The sequence below is a fragment of the Lynx rufus genome, unplaced genomic scaffold (genome assembly GCF_022079265.1).
Source record: "Lynx rufus isolate CCGP_SWC_20201006 ecotype Redwood Valley unplaced genomic scaffold, mLynRuf1.p SCAF_5, whole genome shotgun sequence".
NCBI classification, from domain to species: Eukaryota; Metazoa; Chordata; class Mammalia; order Carnivora; family Felidae; genus Lynx; species Lynx rufus.
This window is the reverse complement of record NW_025814867.1, coordinates 97,675,163-97,700,357: the sequence shown is the minus strand read 5'-3', so window position 1 is coordinate 97,700,357 and position 25,195 is coordinate 97,675,163. Positions and strand designations below refer to the sequence as shown.

The 25,195-nt window shown below is 34.5% G+C and overlaps 1 protein-coding gene across 1 annotated transcript in view; it reads right to left on the bottom strand.

Annotated features, from left to right (window-relative positions):
- ZBTB20 (zinc finger and BTB domain containing 20) overlaps window positions 1-25,195 on the bottom strand; it is a 763,926-nt gene that overhangs the window by 595,428 nt on the left and 143,303 nt on the right. The window contains exons 4-5 of the mRNA XM_047100214.1: window positions 17,690-17,741; window positions 7,048-7,104 (exon numbers count right to left, since the gene is read on the bottom strand). The gene's annotated coding sequence lies outside the window, so the exon portion shown is untranslated. The remainder of the gene's footprint in view (window positions 1-7,047; window positions 7,105-17,689; window positions 17,742-25,195) is intronic.

Sequence of the window (25,195 nt, the reverse complement as noted above, 5' to 3'; positions counted from 1 at the left end):
CCTTCTACGTACATGGACACTCTAACTAAAAGTCAGAATATCTATCCATGTCCTCTTTTGAGGACCAAAAGAAACAAGAAACAAATTCCTGAGCTCTGTTCATAGGGTTCACCCAGATCCTACAAATATAAATCTCCAATTCATTACTCAAGCCATTCTGTAATTGTCACTGGATCAACACAACAAAATCAAGGATGAAGCTAAATCCTGGCTTTTTCAGTCAAGCTGGTGAACAAATGCTCATGAGAATAGCACGTGAACCAGAAGGATGACAGCAGAAAATTGCCCATGCTCAACTCACCTCTGTGTGACTAAATGCTGTTCTGCCCAGTTCCTGATGACTTAAGAGAGCAGGGTAGGTATCTTGGATAGCCAAATAATCATCCTCTGCTAGGAAGACATATTAAAATCACTACAAAAGCTTTTTTTTTCCCAATTAACCTTTCCCTCCCTCAGCTGAGAACTGTGGACTAGATTTAATTGGTACAAGCACTCCAGGTGAAGGACATGAAGAAAATTAAGGCTTGCCATTAGTAACTATGTCCCTTAAAAGTACTCTGAAAAGCCAATATTCTGACAATCTTCTAAGAAGCCAAGAATTTGGTTAACTTTATACAACCATGATAAATTGGGCACCACACCAAAACATGCAGGCTACTTGGCTTCACATTTTCTTCAATCAGCAACATGCAAGGGCAAGGAGGCCCAATATGGCAAGTCACCATCCCACAGCTTAGGGATGACCCACTTTGACAGGAAGAGCAGAGTGTTTCACACTCAACTCACTGAATCTTGTTCACTGTAATGCAATACCACAGAGTTCCTAATATGTACCACAGAGGCCACTTTGAGTCTTTGGATCCAAATGCTGTGAGGGAAATGAAAGAGTGCTCTCAGTTTTTCTTCCCTCACTGTCATGACAACAGAGGACAAAGGAGGCTATCAGGCTTTATACCTGGATGGTTGGCACACAGGTCTAGCCTCTCCTAAAACGAAATTTGGACCATAGTCACACATGGAAATTTTGAGCTCTGCTTAGGATAAAAGGAAACCAAGTCACAATAGAGCAACACTTCAGTTATTTTGTCTTTATCCTGCTCTTACCAGGAAATGTAGATCTCTGCAACACCGTTTTTCAATTTGTAGGGTGTACCTTTAGTGGTCTTGAAATTAAGGTAGTGGGTTGTAGACTTTCAAAGAAAAGGAAAAAATAGCATAGGATAGAATGTAAAATATTTGTAGGCATCAAGCATAGGAAGGGTAAATAAATACTGTCTTGTGAAATTTTTTGTTTAAATTATATATATATATATATATATATATATATAATATCTGTGTGTACTAGGTTATGATTTAATTGTATTTCTTTCAGTTAGCTACTATGAAAATGTCTAAAAACTACTGCTATAAAAGATACCTGATTGCCCAAATAGCATTTCTCTACAGGAATGCTACTGGCTTTGAGAGCTGGCCAAGTCTCCTTCCTAAGTAATCAGTTCACATACCATAGAACTTAAAGCCATCTCTTTGCCCTACCCACTAAAATACAATAGTGCTTCCAGGTCATTGTAGCAACCACACATTTCTGAATGCTACTCCTGAGGTGATGTCACTCTCTGTAAAGAAATATGAATCCACAGACAAAAAGGTTGCTAGTTCAATTCATACTTGATGAGAAGCAAGTGTTTGCAAGTATCCTTTTCTATCTAGAGCTTGACGTCCAATAGAGATCACTTTGCAGGCCTTTAGCTGGGATATGTACAGCTGCTCTAACTACTTCTGCAAATTGTCTTCTGTTCCAAGCACCCATCAATCTGATACTAAATTCATTAGCAAAATAATATGAAAAGAACACAACATGCATTGCTATTAATGGACTTCCACGCATGTCACTCCCCACACAATGTACTAAAATTGGACTCTTCTCTATTTGAGTGCCTCCACACTAATATCTGTGCTTTTCAATACATAGCATTTCAGGAGAGAGATTTTCCCTAAAGCTAACCAAGATTACTTATTTTAAAAGCTCCCTTTCAAAGCTAAACTTCAGGTATTTTCACCATCAATTTATGTTGACTGAGTATTTACTCCTTGGAGGATCTTCCACAGAAAAGATCCATAGAGAAATCATGGTTTCTGGTCTAAAGAATTTATATTGTAATATTTTTTAGAGTCCAAATATTTCTTACTTCCTGTGACTGACTTTGTGTGACAGTGATAAACAGCTCATAATGCTTCATCTGCCATCCTTACCCACAGAATCAGGGACTAGTATAATATATAAAAAATTTTAAATGAAGATGGTATCAGCTGGTAGCTTCCTATGGAGTATAATATTTACATTTTCACTTGAGTTGGGGAATTTTTCTCATTTAGAACAGAATCAAGTCTTTATTCAATAGATTTTAAGTTTGAAATAATAGACATTTTGAAGATATCAAGAGAAACAGTCTGAATTTATAAATAACCCAGAGATGGTAATCTTACACTTATTTTTTTTCACAAACTCTCCCATTTCTGGCTAGCTTGGAACCAAACTATGTGTAACCATAATTTAAGGAGACCCAAAACTAAAAGTCATAAATACTCTTAATTATTCAGCTATTTTCCTTCCAGAACCTAAGAGGAAATGATCTCTCATTTCCTCTGAAGAACACTAATAGACAATTAATTAGAGATAGACAAGCAAACCTTAAAGGAGTGTATTTATTTATTTATTTGTAATAAATTGTCCAACGTGGGGCTTGAACTCATAACCCCAAGATAAAGAGTTGCAGGCTCCACTAGATGAGCCAGCTAGACTCCCCAAAAGGAGTGTTTTTAAAACAGAAAATCACAAAGGTTGTTCAAACATTTACTTTTTTATACAAAATGTCAAGGACTAAAAACGTGAGCACAAAGGAAGAGAAAAGTGGAAATAGAGACTATCACACTATATGTTTAAATGATAAAATGAACAAAGAAATATGAGAGAAAGACCATTTATTTTTTAAATGGAAAGATTGCTCAGATGAGTAAAATTAGGCCACATAGTGGAAGGCCGGAGGGGATGATCCAGGTAGATTACACATTGCAAGTGTTTAGTAAAAACTATCCAATCGGAGAAAAAAAACCGCCATTAGATATTGCATAAGGAACCTAAGTAAGGAAAATGAGGCCACATTTGCAAGGAACAGCAACACCAATACGAAGTGTGTTTTCTCTTGTTGTTGTTTCAGTTCTTTGGTTTTTTGTATGGCAACGTAATAAATTAGCTACCAATAAGTAGGAAAATTTAAAGATTAGTTTTACTAAATTGATAACAAAAATATGTAGGTACACACACACACACACACACACACACACACACACACAGAGTAGGAAAACATTAAGTTGATTCCCACACCTCAAACATATTTAGAGCACATAAATTAGTAGATTCTAGTTTCAAAATAATGACAAATACAAAGGTCATTTTAAAATTAATTAATATGCTAGATCTAGACCAATCATTAGCATCAAATGGGCACCAACCAAAAATAAAACTGTGCTGTGAATATCTAACTTAATATGTACTTAAAGTGGCCATTTTCACAGAGTACTGAAAGTACACTGGCAATGTCAACCAATCACAAAAAACAGGTTTAAAAGCAATGTGGGTAACCGAACACAAACAAGGGAAATATGTACAAAAGTGTAAGATACCTACAAAGCTTACCCCCAGGAGTTAATTGAACACTTCACACCTGGACTTCTTGTGGTATTAAATGAATATCAATTAATATCTGCAAGTATAGAAACCAGAATCCATAATCTATTCAGATTGTCAAAAAGTTTTTGATAAAATTTCATGGCAAAACTGTCTAAAATATTTTTAAGCAAACATGGAATTAAGAATATGTATTTCCATAAGCATGGAATTACCTTAAATAAAGGAAGCAATGTGTGAAATGTAGATGTGGAAAAGACAAACATTTTTATATAAACTTTGACTATGGAATTCAGTGTCATCTGAATATCCTTTAGACTTTACTAACCTCTTCAGATTGTAAAATAGCAAACCACAGCATCATGAAATCTTAAAAAGCTGGGATGGCTCCCCATATACTACTGATTAAGAAACTAAGATTCTGGGGCACCTGGGTGGTTCAGTGGTTTAAGCACCCAACTCTTGGTTTCATCTCAGGTTGTGATCTCATGGGTTCGTGGCTTTGAGTCCCACATCCGGCTCTGTGCTGACAGCGTGTAACCTGCTTGGGATTCTCTGTCTCTCCCTCTCTCTGCACTTCCAGTGCTCACTTGCTTGCTCTCCCTTAAAATAAATAAATAAACATTAAAAAAGAAAGACACTAAGATTCAATGAGGATTAACAACTGCCCAAGGTTAAAACATAAGCATCAGTAAGATTTTGTAAGATATACAATTACAACCAAAGTTACCATATGAGTTCCCCTATGGGCATGTGTTGAATGTTACATACACATTACTTAGTAATAAAGAATAAAAGAATATGTATTTAACCATAATCTTTGAAATGTGGTCCTCCCAAAAGAACTTTAAAAGAATTATGGTACATTCTCCAAAAACATCTTAATATGTTGTGGCTACAAAGATGCCCCAAATGCTGGGAATCAACAGAAATGCTTTGAATCTAACCTTGACAATTACCAACATTCAATAGCTGGATATGGAGACTAAGACTGCAAATGAGGTATCAGGGAATAATAAAGGGCATAGGGAAAATATCAAGAGTATGAGGCCATGGAAAATGAGGGTGCAAAGCATTTCAAAAAGAAGGAAGTGTGACTACTTCCACAAGGTCAAATGTCCAATGAGATCTCAATAAGAGTTAGTTTGTTGAAGTGATAGAGGTCTCTGAAACAGACAAGGTGAATTTAATGTATTGGTGAGGAAATGAAAACAGACAGGATAAACATCTCTGGAGAAATGAGTGTATTTGGGAAAAGAGAGAAGGTAGTAGCTAATAGCATTTTCTATCTTTTTATAAATGACACTAAAACTCACAAAGCCAGGAAACTGACTCATTCATGACTGCTCCCCCACCTTCCATATCTATTTGATTATTATGTGGTATAGATTATATCTCCACACTCTTGAATATATCATCTTAACATTCATCTTCCATTGACTTACCAACAGTGATAGGATATCCAATCTCCTTAGTGTAGGATTTATGGCCTTTTTTAATCTGACCAACATTACCCATCTAGCCTTACTTCTTACTTCCACACTAAGACACAGATGAATCAGTCAGGCTTTCCCATTCCTTTGGGCTTCCTTGCATACTGTTACGTTTTTCCAGAACATTCCCCAATACGGCCAGTCCCCCCCTCACCTTCATGTATCAAACTACTATTCACCTTTCAAACCTCCATTCAAGTATTATCTTTATGAATTCTTCCTTGATCTCCTACTATGTTCCCATAGTAACTTTTTTAGGCCCCTCTTAAGTTATTAATACTTACAGAATTCTACTGTATTTGAGACCTCTGCAGCCCACAGGTCTCTTGAGAGCAGCCACCCTATATTTTCATCTGTATGCTTCACAAATAGTTAGCATTAATAAATGTTTTTAAGTGAATGAAAGGATGGATTTGTTACTAAAGACATAGTACAAACCCAGAGTATACTAGCTTTAGATGAGGTCATAGGTGGGATATACATAATTGGCTACTAGGGGAAACTAGTGATTTGGGAGTCACAGGTGAACTTATTTCCTTGAAAATTTTATGTATTTGAAAATTAGGATGAATCATATTCTGATATAAAAAAAAGTTCACTGAATTACCTTTCAATTTGGTGACTCTCTTCACTGACCTCAGCTTGTCCACATTAAAAACAAGAATCACCTAAAAATGCACTACATACCTGCAAAATCCAAAGCACTAACGAGGATACAAAGTTATAAATAATACATTCCTTGCTCCCACACTTCATAATCTGGTGTGGGATTTAAGAAATGTGAAAATATATACTGCTTTGAACCACTTTCAGTGCTGATTAGGCAATAAGTGCCTTATAAAAATCAAGAAAGGTGATTTTTATCACCTTTGACAGAGTGATCCTGTCAAATAAAGGGTTTGGTGAATGCCCCCATAATGAGAAAACATTTCATCCTAGAATTCACAGCCAAGGAATATCCTGATTCCACACAAGGATGATCTCTCCTGTTTTAAATAGGTTTTAAGTATCCTCCTGCTTAGAGGTAGTAGAATAGCCACAAATTAAATCACTTTGCCTATCCTTCTAGCATCCTATTTAAACTGTATAATAGAAAATAATTAGAAATTAAAAACAAATCCTTTTTCAAAAGGATTCAGTTTAAAGTTTTATGGTACAAAACAGTTTTGTCCTTTCTTATTGCTGTCCAGGATAGATGGGTGATTAAAAAGAGTTTAATGATTTTGTGTGTGTGTGTGTGTGTGTGTGTGTGTGTGTGTCTCATTCAGAAAACTTGGCGTTCTTTTACAAGTGTTCATTTTTTTTAATGTTTATATTTTTTTGAGAGTGAGAGAGACACACACACACACATAGAGGGAGAGAGAGAATCCCAAGCAGGCTCCATGCTATCAGCACAGAACCCAATGCAGGGCTTGAACTCATGAACCATGAGTCAGATGCTTGACTGACTGAGCCACCCAGGCACCTGTTGCTTTTACAGGTGTTTAAACCCCAAAATTAGCAGCCCCTTTGTCTTCCTTAACATTTATATGTTATTAGGGGGTTTGTTGTTTTTTTTCACTGAGCCCCCAAACTCAGTGTCTGTTAACATAAGATAGGAAGATATAACAGAGGGTACAGGGAAATACTGCAATAATAAAATCTTTATTCTGTTCTCTCTATTTAAACTTCAAAGGAATGATAGCAGCTAAATTATCAACTTCTAGTATCTTGGCTCTTAGACAATTGTCTACACCAATAATTGTCAACCTGAGGGAGGTTCATTTGGAAAGACCCCACAGGTGGTGATTCCACCTCTACTTCCTCCACTTTGAGAATCACTGTTCTTATTCAGGCAGCTGATGCATTGCAACTGTAGTGACTCACCCATTCTCTTTTCAACAGTGTTATTTTTATTCTTTGGACTTCAAATTTTATCCAAAGCTGTAGAAAAAACAAAAACAAAAACAAAAACAAAAACATGACCACTGGTCAATATAAAAGTCCAGGCCCAATGATTTTAAGAGGAGATTTAATATTACTCATAATCATGCTTTTTTCACCATAATTCCCAGTCAGACCTGTCATAAGCCAGGAAAGAAGGCCTCAAAAGAACTTACTCAGAGCTTCTCTCTATTAGGATGGAAAATAAAAGGCATCCGGTTTGCAGTAGGGCTATAGACCTTGCAAGACTTCTGCATTTTGGTTTAATCAGAGATTTTCCAGAAATCTAAAATGATTATGCATCTTAAAAAAAATAAGAGAACCATACAGCTAACTAGCTCTGTAAACAAAGAGAAAACAATGATCTTAAGAGATGCCTATAGGCTCACTGTTTCACATGATGAAATGAGAAAGACTGGGTGTGGGGGGAAAGTCACAGAAGTCTTGGATCATTGGAATTGTTCTAATTGATGAATCTTCTTCAAGGAAAAAAGTGGGCTCCATTTCTGTTTTTAACAATCCAGAATGTCTGTAATAGTGCAACTAATGACAACCTTCCCGTTGTTCTCACTTAGGAGGAAACCCTATAATAAGAGCTTCCCAAAATGTCAAATAATACTTGTCTCATAACAGGGCTTCTTTGTTCATTCACCATGTCTCTTTTGATATGCACAGATAATAAAAGTTCATGTAAAACTAAAGGTAATATAGAGCAGAAGCCAACACTAATTCTGTATAAATATGTCTGATTAATAAGAGTGCCATTGTTATGGTTATTTCGTAATGTCACGATTGTTACAAGAACAGAGGATAGAAGTACTCTTACTCTCACTGTTTTTGTTCATCCTCTGTCATCCAACCAGTTTGTGAATTTTTGTTCAATGGGGGAAATGAAGGATAGAGTTTCGTCCATTAATTATTTCTGTTTCATTAGTTCATCTCGTGAGCTGTGAAACTAGCTTTAAATTCTGGGGGAAAAATTAAGGGTTTTATTCTAAAATTAAACCTCACATCCTCTAAAAAAAAAAAAAAATGAATACATGCTCCAGGCTTAATACATGCTCTAGGCTCCCTTTTCCACATGCACAACTACTATATTGCTCTGGTGCTCATGAGCTCCTGAAAGATAAAATTTAGCATGATAGCACTAAGACCTAACTAGGAGCCTAATATGTTAAACCTAAACTATGGTTTAATTCTACAACCATAAGAAAGGTTTTAGGTCAGATTCAGTTCCATGAATTAGAAATGCACCCTGGTGAAATAATAATGGTTCCTTATTGGAAAGGAAATAGGAAACAGGTATTTGAAAACAGAATACGTTCACAGCAAGCAAAGACAGGCTGACAGATTTTGAAGACAATTCTGAGGCTGGTAGATAAGTTTGTATTGTCATTACTTTGCTTTTCTCTTTAAATTCTTATCTCCCAGATCCTGGCCTCCCCTCTTGGGGCAGCAGCATAATATAAAAACTTAACAGTCGATCTTAAATTTAGCTGACATTTTTATATCCTTCACAACATACTCTTTAGATTGCACCCAAGAAGGAGATTATTAAATAGTAGCAGGAGACCAGTTACCAGACCATTTTGACTGAACAAAAAACAGCACTATGCCTTCTTGCTGACAAATCAAACAACATTTATATAATCATTATAATCAATTTCATAAGTAAAGGGCTATAAATGACTGGGGGGGTGGGTAGGAAAGAAATTCTATTTCTCCCAAGTCCCTTCATCGACTCCTCAAACCCTACATTAGATTCAGCAGTGGAGGAAGCTACGCATGAAAAAGAGAGGACTCAGCTGAACTGGAGTCTCCTGTGAAGCAGATTCTGTCAGTCAGAAGGCAAGGACACATTTCTGTGATTATTTCAGCCTATTTTTTTTGTAGTAATTAGCCAGAGTTCCATTTTGCTGGGGCTGGCATCGCTCACAGCTCACTTATTTTTTTTTTAATTTAGGCTTTTCTTTCCTTTTTATAAAGTAAATTTACATATTTTCAGTCTCTCAATCCCTTCTATGTTTTATTTATGAATATAGCCCTTCTTGGTGGTAACTTTAATGTGAAAGAGGTAGTAATTAATGTCCCAATCTGCTAGGTTAATCCCTTTCCACACTCTCTACAGAGAAGTTTAAGGTAAGTAACAGTTTACAGTCAATATTAGGTTTAATTATGCTTAATGAGAGTTAGTGTCTCTGTTTACTAACTGCATTTAGGTGTGTGGATCCTAGATGAGTTTTCCCTTGGCCTCATTCTGATTTGTTAATAGTGCCACTGTGTACTGTATACTCAGTGCTTAAATCTATAAAGCTGCTTCTAGAGAACAAAGCAAGTAAGGCACCTGTTTCAGCTGAGACACGATTAAATGAGTGCAGCCTTAATACAGCAGCATCTTTCTTTGGGCAGGGAGCTATTATTTTATAATGCTTTCCAAACAGATCCATTTGAGAGGCTAATATTGCCTAAATTTCAGATCCTGGGTAAGTCTATACATATACAAAGCTGTTTCAAACTAAGTACAATCATCAATAATGGTTACTATAAAATCATAGAGCATTAAACACTCTTAAGACTTCATGTTATTTCACATGTGAAGATCTGAAACTGCCTTGACAAGTCACTGGTTTGTTCCTCTTTTTTTTTTTTCCTAATAAATGTTTTTTGTCTTAAAGTTGTACTTAACTTTATGCCTGTAGGCATACCAGCATATAGAACACAACATTTATTTCCTTACTGAGCTATAGAAATAAACACCAAAACAAGTACTCAGACCTAAAGGAAATCATGCAGTGACACAAAGGAAACTTAGTACACATATTTTTTAAAGGATCCCTTTTTGCTATGTTTTTGTTGTAGATAAATTCTGAGTACAACTGATAATACAGTTTCTCTGATTCCCTTGATAGACAAATCAATTCAAGAAAAATTTATTGAATACCTGGTCTGAGATAAACACAAAAATGAAGAAGGCATATTCCCTTCCCTCAAGAAGCTTATCATCTGAGAAAGGAGACAGGCATCACTAAAAAGTAACTATGAGACAGTGTTAGAAGTGTTATACTTATGTGAGCAAATGTGAAGGAAACACTGAGAAAGTATGTGTTGACTCTGTATTAGAGGGTAAAGACAGCATTTTGTGGGCCACATGAAAGGCCACAGCAGGCTGACTGAACTGTAAGAACAAAGGCATAAAACATGACAGGACATAGCGTGTTAAGACAGCAAACAGTGCAGTGTGGGCAGGAAGAGTTATGTGCTTAGGGAAAGAAGGTGAGGCAAGGTGGGAAAAGCAGGAGAGAACTTTAGAAGTTAGGGGCTCAAAAACTGGACTGGGACCTAATTAAAAATAATTTTTAATGTCATCCTGTACTAGCTTTTAAGTAATATGAAGAATAGGAAAAAGTGAATCTTTATCAAACAATGGTGAGGTCAGTATAAAACTTGAAAATTAAACTGAAATTTTCTCAGTCTACTGATCTCTAAAAACTATTTTCAAATTTCATAACTCCCATAATGTGTTTATAAGCCCTTAAATTGAGTTCAAAAAATGAATGATTTGCTATGGGAAAATAAAATTCCTAAAATGTGTCCATCTAAAAGATTGTTTGATTACATATTAATCGAAGCTAGTGGGGAGAAAAGCTGGTATTCATATCCCTGAGAAATCTGAAAATGATCAAATGTACTTAGTGAAATAAAAATTTGCTTTGAATTAGTTTCATAAATTTTTTACCTCTTAAAAATTCTACATTTAGTTGGTATATACTGCCTTTACTTTTGCTTTCAGAAAAAAAAAGAGGTAAACATTTCCTTAAAAATCACAAACTCATGGGTCTAAAAGAAAAAGAATACATTCTAAGCTATATACTTAATCAGAAAAAGATCCATACATCTGGATGTCTCTCTACACTTAGCTAAACAGACCTTTCTGCTATGTCCTTTTCAGAAAATCTCAGTACTCTGAGCTATGCACATCTGTGAAAACCACCTGACTAGTTTATATTCTTCCCCATCAAGCTACTTTGAACCATCTAGAGGACTTTCAAGTTACTGTCAGACACTGGCCACTCATAGGTAGGTACCCACTTCTGTACCCTTGCTTAAGGAAAAGAAAAAAGCCTGATTCAAATAATAAAAAGGTCTCCATCACCGTGATAAACATACATAAATAAAAAGTCAGTCTCCTCCTGATACCAGAGTTATATAAAATAAGTCTGATCTTTGTGTTAACTCACAGGTTATTATAGAAAAATCTTTATGGGTATGTATAACAGACTTGATATACTTGTAGAAATATGCATAAATACACTTGATTATAGCATGCTTATGCAATATATTATAGCATATTCAAATATAAATATATATTTATATTATAAATTAAATATATAAAAATATATATTATTATATATTATATAAATATATATGTAAATAATAAATAATTTATTTATAAATATTTTATTTATAAATAATTTATTTATAAATAAATATATATGTAAACACACACACATACATTTACATGTCAGCATTTATTCCTGAAAGTTAAAGAAAAAATACTTAAACTGTTTTCATAACACAAATTCTAACTGAAATAAAATGTCCTTTAAAAACTATAATTAATGGCTGCTGTGTCAAACAGTGAACCAAAGGGTCAAACCTTATAATTCACAGTTTGAGAGGTCATAGCTCAAATTATAACTTTAAAAAACTGATTATCTGTGAGTAATTTGACAAATCCATCTAATATACTCTGAATGCATATAAAATCTTTTTGAGAGTAAAAAGGATGTATGTCCAAGTGGACAGCTGATGGAGGAAATGGCCTTTTTACTGAACAAGGCTGAAGTCCAGCATAATGACTTGGAATGCCTTTGAATGGGCATGCAAGGCTTGAAGGCCAAACAGTACACACATCCAAAGCGAGCATAATGAACAATCTGATCAGAAGACAAAAATATTCCACACACATGTCCAAAGAGAGTAAGGAAAAATATACATTTCGATCAGCTACTATTTTATCACCATTACTATAACCCAATTAACAGGTAAACTCTGGACTATTAATAAACAATCTTTATAAGAAATAATATTTTGTAATTTAAAAAATACTAGAAATTTCCAGGATTTTTCAACCTGAGATTTGAAAACACCTACATCATATATATTAAGCCTGGTTTACAAAACTGTTTTATTTATGTTTTAAAGCAAATATTGCTTCATCTATTTTCATTCCAAGGCCACCCATCCCATAAAACATAATCTGAAACAATTTGAACAACCTGCATTTTTTTAAAAAAATTTTTTAAATGTGTATTTATTTTTGAGAGAGAGGGAGAGAGAGCATGAGCAGGCGAGGGGTACAGAGTGGGACACAGAACCTAAAGCAGGTGCCAGGCTCTGAGTTATCAGCACGGAGCCAGATGTGGGGCTTGAACCCATGAACCATGAGATCATGACCCGAGCCGAAGTTGGACACTTAACCAACTAAGCCACCCAGGTGCCTGTGCATTTTTTTTAATCTAGAAGTGATCTACTATTATTAATAAGGACAGTCATTGAAGATAATTTCTCCACTATAAATTCCCTAACCCACACCAGAATTGAGAAGTCCAGCAAAATAAGTCATTTAATTACATATCTATGTTTGTAATGTTTATTTATGTGTTTATTATATTTTCCTATTAGACGGTAAGCCTCACAGGAATAAGGACTATGTCTCTATTGTTTGGCAGTTATATCTAACAACTGGGATGTTCCTGGCACAGAGCAGACATTCAATAAATATTTGCTGGAGGCAGGAAAGAAGGCATGGAGAGAAGGAAGATGGGAGGCCTATGGTTAGCAAACCTTCTCTCCATTATTTGTGTGGCAATGGGGAGAGAAATCTAAAAGCATGTACATTCTATTTGGTCAATTTACCTACCCAGCAATTCACTGATCCATCTATCTGTCCCAGAAACCAAAAAGATTTAAAACAGCTTCCAATGGTACATAGTTACAAGATAAAATAAAATAAATGGAAAATGAAAAATATGGAAATTACAGTAGGAAACAAGATGTTTATATATGCATACATGTAAAGACAATTAACTCATAGGAAAGGAAGGGAATTTATTTTCTCAATTTCTTCAGCTTAAATTAATCTTATTATAACCACTATTATAATGCTCTTATTATAACAAAACACTAAGAAAATATTTATTTGATCCTAATCTGGTCATACACTATAAAAACCACCACATAACCTTATATCATAAGCCATACAGTCTATTGGAGGAAATAAATATTCAATTAAAATAAAAATGTAATAAGTAAGTTATAATAGTAAACACATAGGTTTGCATGAGAGAACAAAGCAGGATTCTTCTCTGGACCAGCAAAAGTGCTTACATGGTAATTGCTTTACTTTGATGCCACTATGTCCTATTCCCAGAGTCTTTTCTGATGTATATAAACATTCCTGGCTCTTGATGTACAGGGAAGTATATACTGTCAAATGTTACTACTACAAATGAGGTCTAAACATGCAAATCACTATATCATAAGAAAACACATTTGAAAAACGTCCTTTTTCTTATAAGTGAAAGCCTAACTCTGATTCCACTTAGCCTGGTAATGTGCTTCTGTCATTCCGTTGGACCAGCCCACACATACTGGGTTCTTGATAGGTCCTGGGCTCGGCCATCTGGCCCTTTATTTACTTAATTCTTTTTTAATACTGACAAGTGTATTAGTAACACTTCCTTGATCACTGGTAAATATAGAGCCACCACACAACCAAGATTTTCCCTAATTCTGAAAGTCACTAATTAGTTGTGGGTAGGGGTTGGGGAGTATTACAAAGATATGTTGAGCAGTACTACAATAAGTAATCTAATTCCCAAGAAGAAAGCATGTTAATCTGCTTCCCACTTCATTAGAGGAATAAAAAACATCTTGTCATCACTAAAGGATACAAAGAGAGACCTGGATATTAGGGGGGATGGTAGATAGGGAGGAAGAATGAAATCATCATTTAGGCAAGAAACACAAATCCCCTACATATCTTGGACAATGTTCACGGTTTTTCTTGGTATCTTTTGACTGATCTATTTAGCAGTGTGTTTCATGAGTGTATTTTATTCATTAATAAATACAAGCTTGCAAGGGAAATGAAGGTAAATGAATCCTATTCAGCGGAACTGGTACTTACGTTATATAGTAGGCTACTCTGGAAGCTGCCTTAATCTTTTCAAACCAGTAAGGTCTCAATTACTTGAGCTTGCAGAATAAAGCAGTGTAAACTTAAAGGAGAGAACACAATTTCCAAAGGGGCCAAAAGTCATTTAGAGAGAAGATATGGTCAAATTATAAATACTGAAACTGGAAATTTATGTATTTTAACTCCATTAGGAAATATATTTATTTTCAGGGTTTTTTTTTTCTGTAGGATAAGAGACAGTCTAACAGATTTAATATTCCATAAAATTCTTCAAAGAACATTAGATGATCATTGTATGTGTTAACACCAGCATCAAGTTTAAATTATCAACTCCAACTCCCTGAAATTAAAGATTCTAACTGTATAACACTAGGTCAATTGTTCTCATTTCTAGAAACAATGCAACATCAAGCAAAAGCCTTTTAAGATTATTTTGGGTTTTAGTCTATCTCCTTTGTTCATAAACATTTTTGGGGAAAGGATGACATTCTCTTATAGTACTCACCCCAAATAATTAGAATCTCAATGAGAAACTTATAAAACTGTGAATTGTGAGGTAGCTGTTAGTATTTCCTTGACCAAATCCCATTACTAATGAATAAAAGTTAATTGGTACATACATGGAAGTAAATTGGTGAAAGGCAGATGAATATAGTAAGGGGGAAAAGTATGTTGTTTAACATGTAATTTAAGAATTGTCAACAAAGTGTGACATGTCTTATTTATCAGTATTTGCAAAAAGAAGAATAGATGTTTGGTATACAAATAAATGCAGGTATAGACACATAATAGAAGCTTTGTGTTACAGGGGAACTTAAACTTCTCTGGGCAGTGATCTGCTAAGAAGGAACAGAGACAGTTACAATGCAGTGATTAACTAGCTGACAAATCTATTATTCATGGCAGGTATGTAAGCAGTCAGGGCAGCGATGTTGGTGGCCTCTACTCATCAAGCAGCTTTGCCAGTACAGACTGGATGTCTGGAACCAGGCAATACACAAAAACAATAAAACCTATATCCAGCTAGAGGAAGATTCAGCACAATCCATCTCCAATTTTAAACAGTACTAGAAATCTCCATGCAAGAATGTTTTCCCTTAGGAAAAGATGCTGACCAACATTTATGTCTATTTATCTTCCTTTGCAAAGCAACAGGCCTGAAACACCTAGGTAGAAATTCCCAACATATTATCCCCAAAAAGTGATTTTAACATTAGTTGGCAGAAATTTCTGTTGATAGGTATGACCATCATGTCGTTATGTGAACAGATGGTCAAAGTGTGTCCATTTCACTGACAGTGTATTATGTGGGTTTTTTTAATCCCTGAACAACCAAACCAAACAAAAGCACAACACAGAAGAGGTCATTGTGCCTTCCCTCATTTGGCTGGCAGCTTCATCTGTGAAATATGAATAAAAAACCAACACAGACTATAATTCCTGTGTAGTACCATTTCTGCATAACATTTAATCGAATATTTAAGTATTCATATCCAAAAGTCATCATCACGTTTGTGAAGATGGAAAAATACACGGAATCTTTAAAAATCTTTTAGCTCCATGATCTCCAGTAAAAGAAGAAAAACAGTCATATTTCTTGTTCTTTAGTTTTGTTTTTTTTTTTAATCTAACCGACAGTTTATAGGAAAAAAGGCAAATTAAAACTCTTTATTGGCATTCAGGTCTTTTAATGAAACCTCAGGAAAAAAATTATTGAAAAAAAGTAAATCCCTATATTAAAATCTATTTCCCTTTGAAACAGAGGTGCTCTCCCTTCGTATATAATATTCTTACTGAATAATTTCTAAATATTACAGCTGAAATGTTCATAACCAGATGAATTAATAGTCTAACAGATATCCAATCACCAATGACTACATCTTATACCATGAGATCTCTTAAAATACACACACACACACACACACACACACACACACACACATTGCTGTTTGGATGCTTAATATGGTAGCTTCACCTCTGTAACCTAAAATAGTTTACCTTGATTTTGTGAAATAAAAATAAATAATATTATGAGGAAAATGAGAGATTGAAAATTAAGAATATATTTCTATCTATAACAGCTACTAGTAAAAACAACAGCTGACAATTATATTGCCAAAATGCATCTACACATGTGGCTGTAGAAACTTATGTGCAAGAATACTGCTGCTACCCACCTTCAAAAAGGGCTGATGAAGTACGAGGTTTAAGAGTACATGTTTCATATTTCTGTAACTTAAAATATTGCCGAGTATTAATTTTTCATCAAGTTGTCATTTTCTCTGACATTTGGTTTTATTAATCAAGGCATTTATCATTAATTTGTAGAAAATATCGTAATTAAGCCAAATAAAATAAAATCCTTAAAAGGTTAAAATTAGAAAGCAGGTGAATTAGAACTTTGACATTACCCTGTTGACATACTGGAGCATTTTGAAAGTATGGGAATCAAGTCTTTGCAGTGAGTTTGGTGCCTCAATCTTGGGGCTGGCTGGTTTTTAAAAATGTTATAAAGATTTGATTTAAAGCTCTCTGACAGTTTTGACATTCAGGTGAAAGTACTGCTGCTGCATTTGGAACAATTTGCATATCCCACTGCTAAATGGAATGTTTGAGGTGTGCACTGGTGTAAAGAAATTAAAAACAAGCTATCACACATGCTTAAGTGTATGTATTCACAAAACTGATGGTTGGATTGCAGCGCCCCATCCCCCTCCAATGTAATCCGTGATTTACTCTTCTATAATAAATTACCCTACCATGTTATTCTCGCTGGAAGATCTAACCATGCATGTAAGAAGCAAAGTAATTACAGCCCCCTCTTGTCTCAGAAACCTTCTTCAATCCCTATGAGCTCTTTACACACAATGCAGCAACGCAAGTCTATTGTAAACTTCTTGCCTGAAATTCTGGACTTCTCGCTATGAGTAGCCACTAAATCTCATCTGCATGGTTTCCTGTACAGTTTTGTTGCCCGCAACAAATGCATTTTATCACTTATAGTTAGTTGTAAAGCTCTTCCTGAGGAGGAATGGGTGCTGACTTCTTGGGTTTGAGCCAATCTATTTAAGAAAAGGGCAAGGTAAAAAATCAGAAGAGTTCCCAACTGATTTCAAAACCAGGGAAGGGCCATCATACATTCTCACAGAGAAGGAAGAAGAGGTATAGCAACACCCAATTAGGCTGAGACATTCTGAGATAACACAAGGGTTCTTCTTTTTTGACTTATAATTTTAGTTTATTTTTAGGTAGACATAGAAAAAGATATTTAATGTGTTAAGGGGCAATAAGGGAAAGACCTGATACAGTAAACACAAGACCTTAAATACTACGAAACTTTTCAAGAAGACAAAACTCATTCAAGAAAATATCACTGGACATTACCTTCAGCCTTCAGAGTCTCAAAGGGCAATTCTTAATACTCCTTTTTGTGTGACTGTAAAAAGAAAATACTTAAAATTAAAAATCTTCAAGGAAACAATTTACATTTCCATAGCATATTTATGACCAGTCATGAGAAGTATATAGCTGAGTTTGTGTATGTCAACTAATATCTACAGTTTTCAAAAGAAAAATAAAGGCTAACACATTTATTTGTGTATATGCAGTACAAGTACATAGTAAAGTGTGGCGCGAATACACAATTTAAGTCACTGTGTGTACAGGGCTTAGATGTAGACCAGGGTATTTATTACAGTATTATTAGGATTTCTTAATTTACACAATTAAAGGTTTTTACACTTATGTTTTTATAAATAAAAAAACTAATACCAAATAGTTTTTATCCCATGTATTTGTTTATTCTTCATTATCAGAGATTTTGCAAAGATCTGCTGTGTACAATATGTTGGTAAGTACTGATGAGTTAGGAAAAATTCAAAGATAAAACACAGGCGCTATCCCCAAAACAATGAACGAGGTAAAAGAGATTTGCATAAGGGAAGATAATCCAGAGAATGAAAAGTAAATGGATGGAAAAAAAAGGGACCAGAGGCTAACATGTCCAATATAGCTCGAACTGGTGCACAGTACCTAATGCACTGACATTAGAACATGGCTTTATGTTTCCTGTCTCAGCAAGAAAGCTATGATTATAGGGTCCTACTCAGATTTGGAGTCAGGGATGTCAAAAAAATGGATGAGTCACTTTTACACTGCTTTCCATCCAAATGTATATGATAGTATAGAATCAAAGCTGAGACTGGGAGCAGTCAAGCAGGCAGGATGTTGAGGTGCCTTTAAAGCCAATTTAGTGAGTTTGAATAAAAAAAAATTAACTAGAAACAACTCTCCTATTAAAAATTGAACTTGATATTTTACGTCCTCGGAAAGCTATCCCTCCAAATTTGCTATGAAATTTCAATGATGACCTTGATGTCATATTAACTAATAATCTCCACAGAGATTCAGCCATTCAAAGTCTCAAAAGCAGTTTTACTAATGGAAACGCATACATGAACATAAGCCAATCCTATCAGCCAGTGCATCTACAGTAAAAACAAACAAACAAACAAAAAAACAAAAAACAAAAATGCAACAACAACAACATATTAAAATGAGAAAGATCTAAGGTTAATTGATTGGATATTTAATATGCATAAGTAATATTTTATGAAGGGAAAACAAAGAACTAAATAACAAAGTATACTAGTAAACTAAAACAAACCTGAGTTTAAGCTGTACTGATAAATGGGATAGAGAAAAGGAAGGTGATATCCCTGTCATAGTCAGGATACATGAGTAATACAGTTATTCTGCAACACCAAACTTTAGAAGAGGCACTGAAAATTAGAATCTTTTAGGAGGAATGAGATCAGAACCATTCAGCATGGATAAACAGAGGATAACAAAGAATAGGGAAAAAATGTTCAGATTGTAGAAATGAGGTCGGGAAATTTAATTTGGAGAAAATTAATTTGGCCATTACATGATATATTATAAAAGTAATTTTAATTTACCTATTGTCTCCCCCACTAGAATGGAAGTGCCATAAGGGCAGACACTGTATTTTTCACCGTATTCCCAATTTCACAATGAGTGTCTGCCACATACGAAGATCAATGAATATTTACCAAATGAAAGAATGAACAGCTTGACCAACCTATGAGACAGGTACTAGGTCTATATCCATTTACAGATAAAGAAATTTAGGCTTAAAGAAGCTGAATTTTGTATATTAAACTTTGCTGTTTTGCAACTCTAAACATTTACAACCCATCGTTTAGTCTTCCATTCAATATTCATTCTAGCAGTGGAAAACAAATAAGCAAATAAGCTGTTAAACTTATAATGTCATATAGCTAGTACTGTGAGTACAAACCACAAGGTAGCAGCATTGAGAGTTACATGGGCTTATATTTTAAATAGGTTTGCACAGGAAAGGTTCTCAGAGGAGGTGACAATAAGGAAAAGTGTGCATGAAGTGAGAGAGTCAAAAAACTATCTGGAGGACTATTACAGGTTATTACAAGAGGTAAACAAGTTAGTATATATTACCTTGCTTTCTACAATGCACACAGCAAACAATACTCTCAATAACTATTATTTTATTATATTGCTCTTATTTTTTATAAATAATGAATTTCCCCACTAAATTATAAATTTGTCAGACATTCATTTTTCTTTCCCTATAGCTCCTTAAATAATGCCTACCAAATATTCAATAAAAATTTATAGAACTGAAAACAGGAAGACACAATTATCATTTCATTAATTAGAAATAGTAACAGACTATATATAAAGTCATCATATTTCATATGGCTGAGTCAATCTGACTCTGTTAAATCACTGTCACTTAATCTCTTCTGGATTTAAAAGAAAGACAAGGAGGAAAAAGTTATACAATGTCTAGAGTCAATAAGTCATAGATTTAAAAAAAAGAGTAAAAAGAATCAGAATAAAAATGAAGTTACCAATATTAGGCCACTATCTTGACCATTTACATGCTCTGTTTGCCTCCATCAGATTAATACATTTTTCTAGCGCAAGGACTCTACCACACAGGCTTCCAATTCTTTATGTCTTCCTAAAACAAGCACAGGGACTGGTATATAGCAAACATTCGATAAATCTTTATTTAACTAAATTGGACTAAAATTAACTTTAGTAGTTCTGATGCTTTAAAGTTAGTTCAAATTTTAAAACAAAACAAAACAATACAAAACAAAACAAAAAAATAAAATAAAATAAAATAGGAGGTTACAACAGAAAAAATATCAAGTGTTAGGTTTTGACTCTGCAGTAAATGAGTAGAGAACAAGGTGAGTTTTTACCAAAGACTGAAATAAGTGATGGTGTGGTACAGGCAGTGTTAGAGACAGACTAGTGGAACAGACCATAGGGACTCTAGTATGGGGTAGCATTTTCACAGTGTTGAGATTTTTCTCTACCTCCTCCCAAGCACCAAAATATAAATCAGATTGATACATCTGAATATAATAAGTAATCAAAGAGCTGTAAGAAAACATATCTATAAGGGTGCCTGGGTGGCTCAGTCAGTTAAGCCTCCAACTTCAGCTCAGGTCATGATCTCATGGTCTGTGGGTTAGAGCCCAGCATCGGGCTCTGTGCTGACAGCTCAGAGCCGGGAGCCTGCCTTGGATTCTGTGTCTCCCTCTCTCTCTCTCTCTGTCCCTCCCCCAATTGCACTATGTCTCTCTCTCTCAAAAATAAAAAAAATTAAAAAAAAAAACATTAAAAAATTAAAAAAAAAAAAAGAAAACATACCCGAATGGATAAAGATGTGATATATATGTATATATGTATACACACACACACACAATGGAGTATTACTCGGCAATCAAAAAAAATGAAATCTTGCCATTTGCAACTACGTACGTGGAACTAGAGAGTATTATGCTAAGCGAAATTAGTCAGAGAAAGACAAATATCATATGACTTCAGTCATATGAGGGCTTTAAGATACAAAACATATGAACACAAGGGAAGGGAAACAAAAATAATATAAAAACAGGGAGGGGGACAAAACATAAGAGACTCTTAAATATGGAGAACAAACAGAGGGTTACTGGAGGGGTTGTAGGGGGCGGATAGACTAAATGGGTAAGGGGCATTAAAGAATCTACCTACTCTTGAAATTATTGTTGCACTATATGCTAACTAACTTGGATGTAAATTAAAAAAAGAAAACATATGTATATAATTTTCTGAACTCCAAGGTGAGAAGATGTTTTAAGCCACATAATCAGTAGTAGATTATAACCTAAGCATAAAGATTTATGAATTTGACTACTTAAAATTAAAAATTTTTCAAAGTCAAAAAATATCTTGAATAAAATTGAGGCCAACAAAAAGGGTAAATATTTTTTTAATGTATATGACATCATAGAGTTAATCTTAGTAAATAAATAAGTGAAAGAAATATCTCATTTTTTCAAATGAATAGGAAATTCACAATAAAAGATATACAAGCTAAGATATATAAAATAATATTAATCTATAATAGATAATTATCTGTAATAAATATTCTTTAATAATTAATCTGTACTGAAAAATGCAAAAAAATAGCCTAAATATTCCATAACAGTGAACTGGTTAAATAAATAATATGTGATGCAATAATAAGCTTTCATTAAATACAGCAAGTGAAAATTTACAAAGCATCATGAAGCTTAAAAAGCAGGTTGCAGGGGTGACTGGTAGCTCAGTCAGTTAAGTGTTTGACTCTTGATTTCAGCTCAGGTCACAATTTCACCGGCTATAAGTTCTGGCCCTGCATCCAGCCCCACATGGAGCCCAGCATCCATTCTCACTCTCTGCCACTCCCCAACTGTGTGTGCGTGTGCACATGCACTCTCTTTCAAAAATAAATAAATAAACTTAAAATAAACAGGTTGCAAAATGGTATGAATAAGTAACAATTTTTAACAATGCTTTTAAATTTTTTTAATGTTTACTTATTTTTGAGAGAGAGAGAGAGAGAGACAGAGATCAGAGACAGAGCATGAGTGGGGGAGGAGCACAGAGAGAGGGAGATGCAGAATCTGAAGCAGGATCCAAGCTCTGAGCTGTCAGCAGAGCCTGACGTGGGGCTTGAGAACCAGGAGATCATGACCTGAGCCAAAGTTGGATGCTTAATTGACTGAGCCACCCAGGTGCCCCAATTTTTAATAATTTTTTTGTATGATATATATGTATATAGACTATGCACAATGTTTGATAATATGAGTAAATAAATGTAGATCTTATGTATGTATGTATATATGTATCAGAAAAAGCATTTATGCATTAGAAAAAGCATGTAAGGACCTATACACTAAATTATTCCTAGTACTGATCTCAGAGAGTAACATTATGGCAGATATTTTTCTTCTTGTGATTTCTTTCCAAATTTTCTACAATAAACACAAATTACTTTTTATAAACATAAAAGTCACTAAAACAAGTCCTAGTCTATGTTGCAGAAAAAAGATTAGATAATATATTACTAGATTTCCGAAATGTTAAGTAAGCCTGTTGAAAAAGTCTATCTGTACCTAGAAGTTTACCTCTATAAGCTGCATAGACTTAAAAAAAAAAAAAAAAAAAAAAAAGTAAGGATGGAAGGAAAGAAGATGGAGTGAGGAGGGAGGGAAGAAAGAGAATAAAGAAAAAAGAAAGGAAAAACAAAGGAAAGAAAAATAAGATTTGGCAAAAACAGCAACCACTTGTAATGGTATCTATTAGATTTCTGGAAGCCAAACTTTAATCGATCACACCTTTAACCAAATTTTCAAAGAAATACACAGAGTGGAATGAAGAAAACTTGAGAAGTTTGAGGGTATATTTATATAGTAAACGTACTATTATAAAAGAAAACAGATAAAACATGCATCAATTTCAGTGATAGAACCATTATAGTTACAATTTCAAATAAGTAAAAATAAAAAGCAAGTAATGATAACTTAGAACAAAATAAATAGAAACTGCTAAAGGCTATTCTCTACCAATAATCATAGAAAACAAGTCTTCCTCATTAAATAAAAATTTAGGTATGAAGTTTGGTTGTATCTCATCAAAAATGAAAAATGAAAACCAATTTATAATCCCTAAAAAACTTCAGAAAGAACCTGTACATACATGGTTAAGAGGACAAGATGCAGTCCCTCGAAGACAGGAAAAGGCTACTTCAGTTCTAGCCCATGATGGTGCTTCTCAGAATGAAGGTATTCATTCTGGCTTAGGATATTACCAGAGTTTTTAAAGCACCGAAGAATCTGATAAGTTCTATGGTAGACGTCTCCAAGAATCCATAAAAGTGACCTGGCCAAACTCCATAATGAAGCCATCTAAGATCAAATCAAATTCCACTGAACCAGCCTCTAGGGCAACAACAAAAGACTATTCACTTGACTCAGTCATAGTTGCTGTTAGGTATTTCAGTTTCTCTTCCAAACAGAGGGGAAAAGTTCAGAAAGATTATGTACTAAACACTTCTTTTAACCCTGAAATCCAATCAATTTCTTTTTTTGTCACTTGTCTCTTTAAAAGTAACCCAACCCCTTTCCTTTATTATGTGCAGCTTTACTCTGTTCATTTTTATTTCCCAATAGCAGAATGCCTTAAATAAATTCTTAAAAACCAACACACCAACAAATAAATAAATTAAAACTCAATGACTATAAAAAGTACACCGTCTAACCTGCTTAATTATTAAGAGGTAAACAGAATGCATTTCTGAATTATTTAATCTCCTTCCACTAAAAACTTTAAAGTTTTTGAGCTTGGAATGTGTACCCTTTCTAAGAACCCATAATCAATTATTTTAAAATATTCTATTAAGCCATTTTAATAAAAGCAATTTAAAAACATCAAAGTAAGTGTGAATTTAAACATTTGCATAAGTGCATTAGAAATACAACACATTTTTGGGGCGCCTGGGTGGCGCAGTCGGTTAAGCGGCCGACTTCAGCCAGGTCACGATCTCGCGGTCCGGGAGTTCGAGCCCCGCGTCGGGCTCTGTGCTGACGGCTCAGAGCCTGGAGCCTGTTTCCGATTCTGTGTCTCCCTCTCTCTCTGCCCCTCCCCCGTTCATGCTCTGTCTCTCTCTGTCCCAAAAATAAATAAACGTTGAAAAAAAAATTTAAAAAAAAGAAATACAACACATTTTTAAGATTTCAGAGGTCAGTAAAATTTCCTTCTTTCTAATTGTCCATTGTCCTCTTTCAAATACCCTACTCCACAATACATTTCAACACAATGAGTAGAAATGTTCTCTTCTAAATTATATTAATGAGATTGATAGAATACTGGCTTTGGAGCATTTATATAATGTTCTTGCTCCTAAGCATATCATAAGAAATATACCACTATAAAACTATGGAAAATGTTAATAATTCTGAAACTATAAGGAAATAAAGAATGAACAGTAAATAAAATTTATCATTTTCTCTGGACAAAATACTAGCTCAGCTAAGAATGACTGCTGCTTGACACAAGTAAATACTGATTCCCTGGAAGGCCAGCTAATTAAATTTCTGGCTAGCTAAGTGTTCACCAGAGAAAATAAAGTTTTGTTTTGATTCTTTTAACTAAAAACCTAAGATGTACTAGCAGATTTCCCTGCCTTGGTAAATAGGGTTTTATAATTTTTTCTTCATTAAAGATGAAAAATTTATACTGCCATAGAGGATGGCCCTTAATCTTTGGGGGGGGGGTGGTCATAAGCCCCTCTGAGAAGATGATAGAAAACCAAGGATCTCTTTCTCTAGAAAAGTGTACATGTTCTCAAAATTTTATATGTTTCCAGGAGTCCAGGGACCCACAAAAAGATCATGTGCCTTAGAATTTTATAAAATTGTAAATGCATACACACTGGAGATTGTACAGACAACACAGTGATCCCAGGCAGAATAAGGATGTTTAAAGTTGCTTTTTGAAGACATCTTTAAT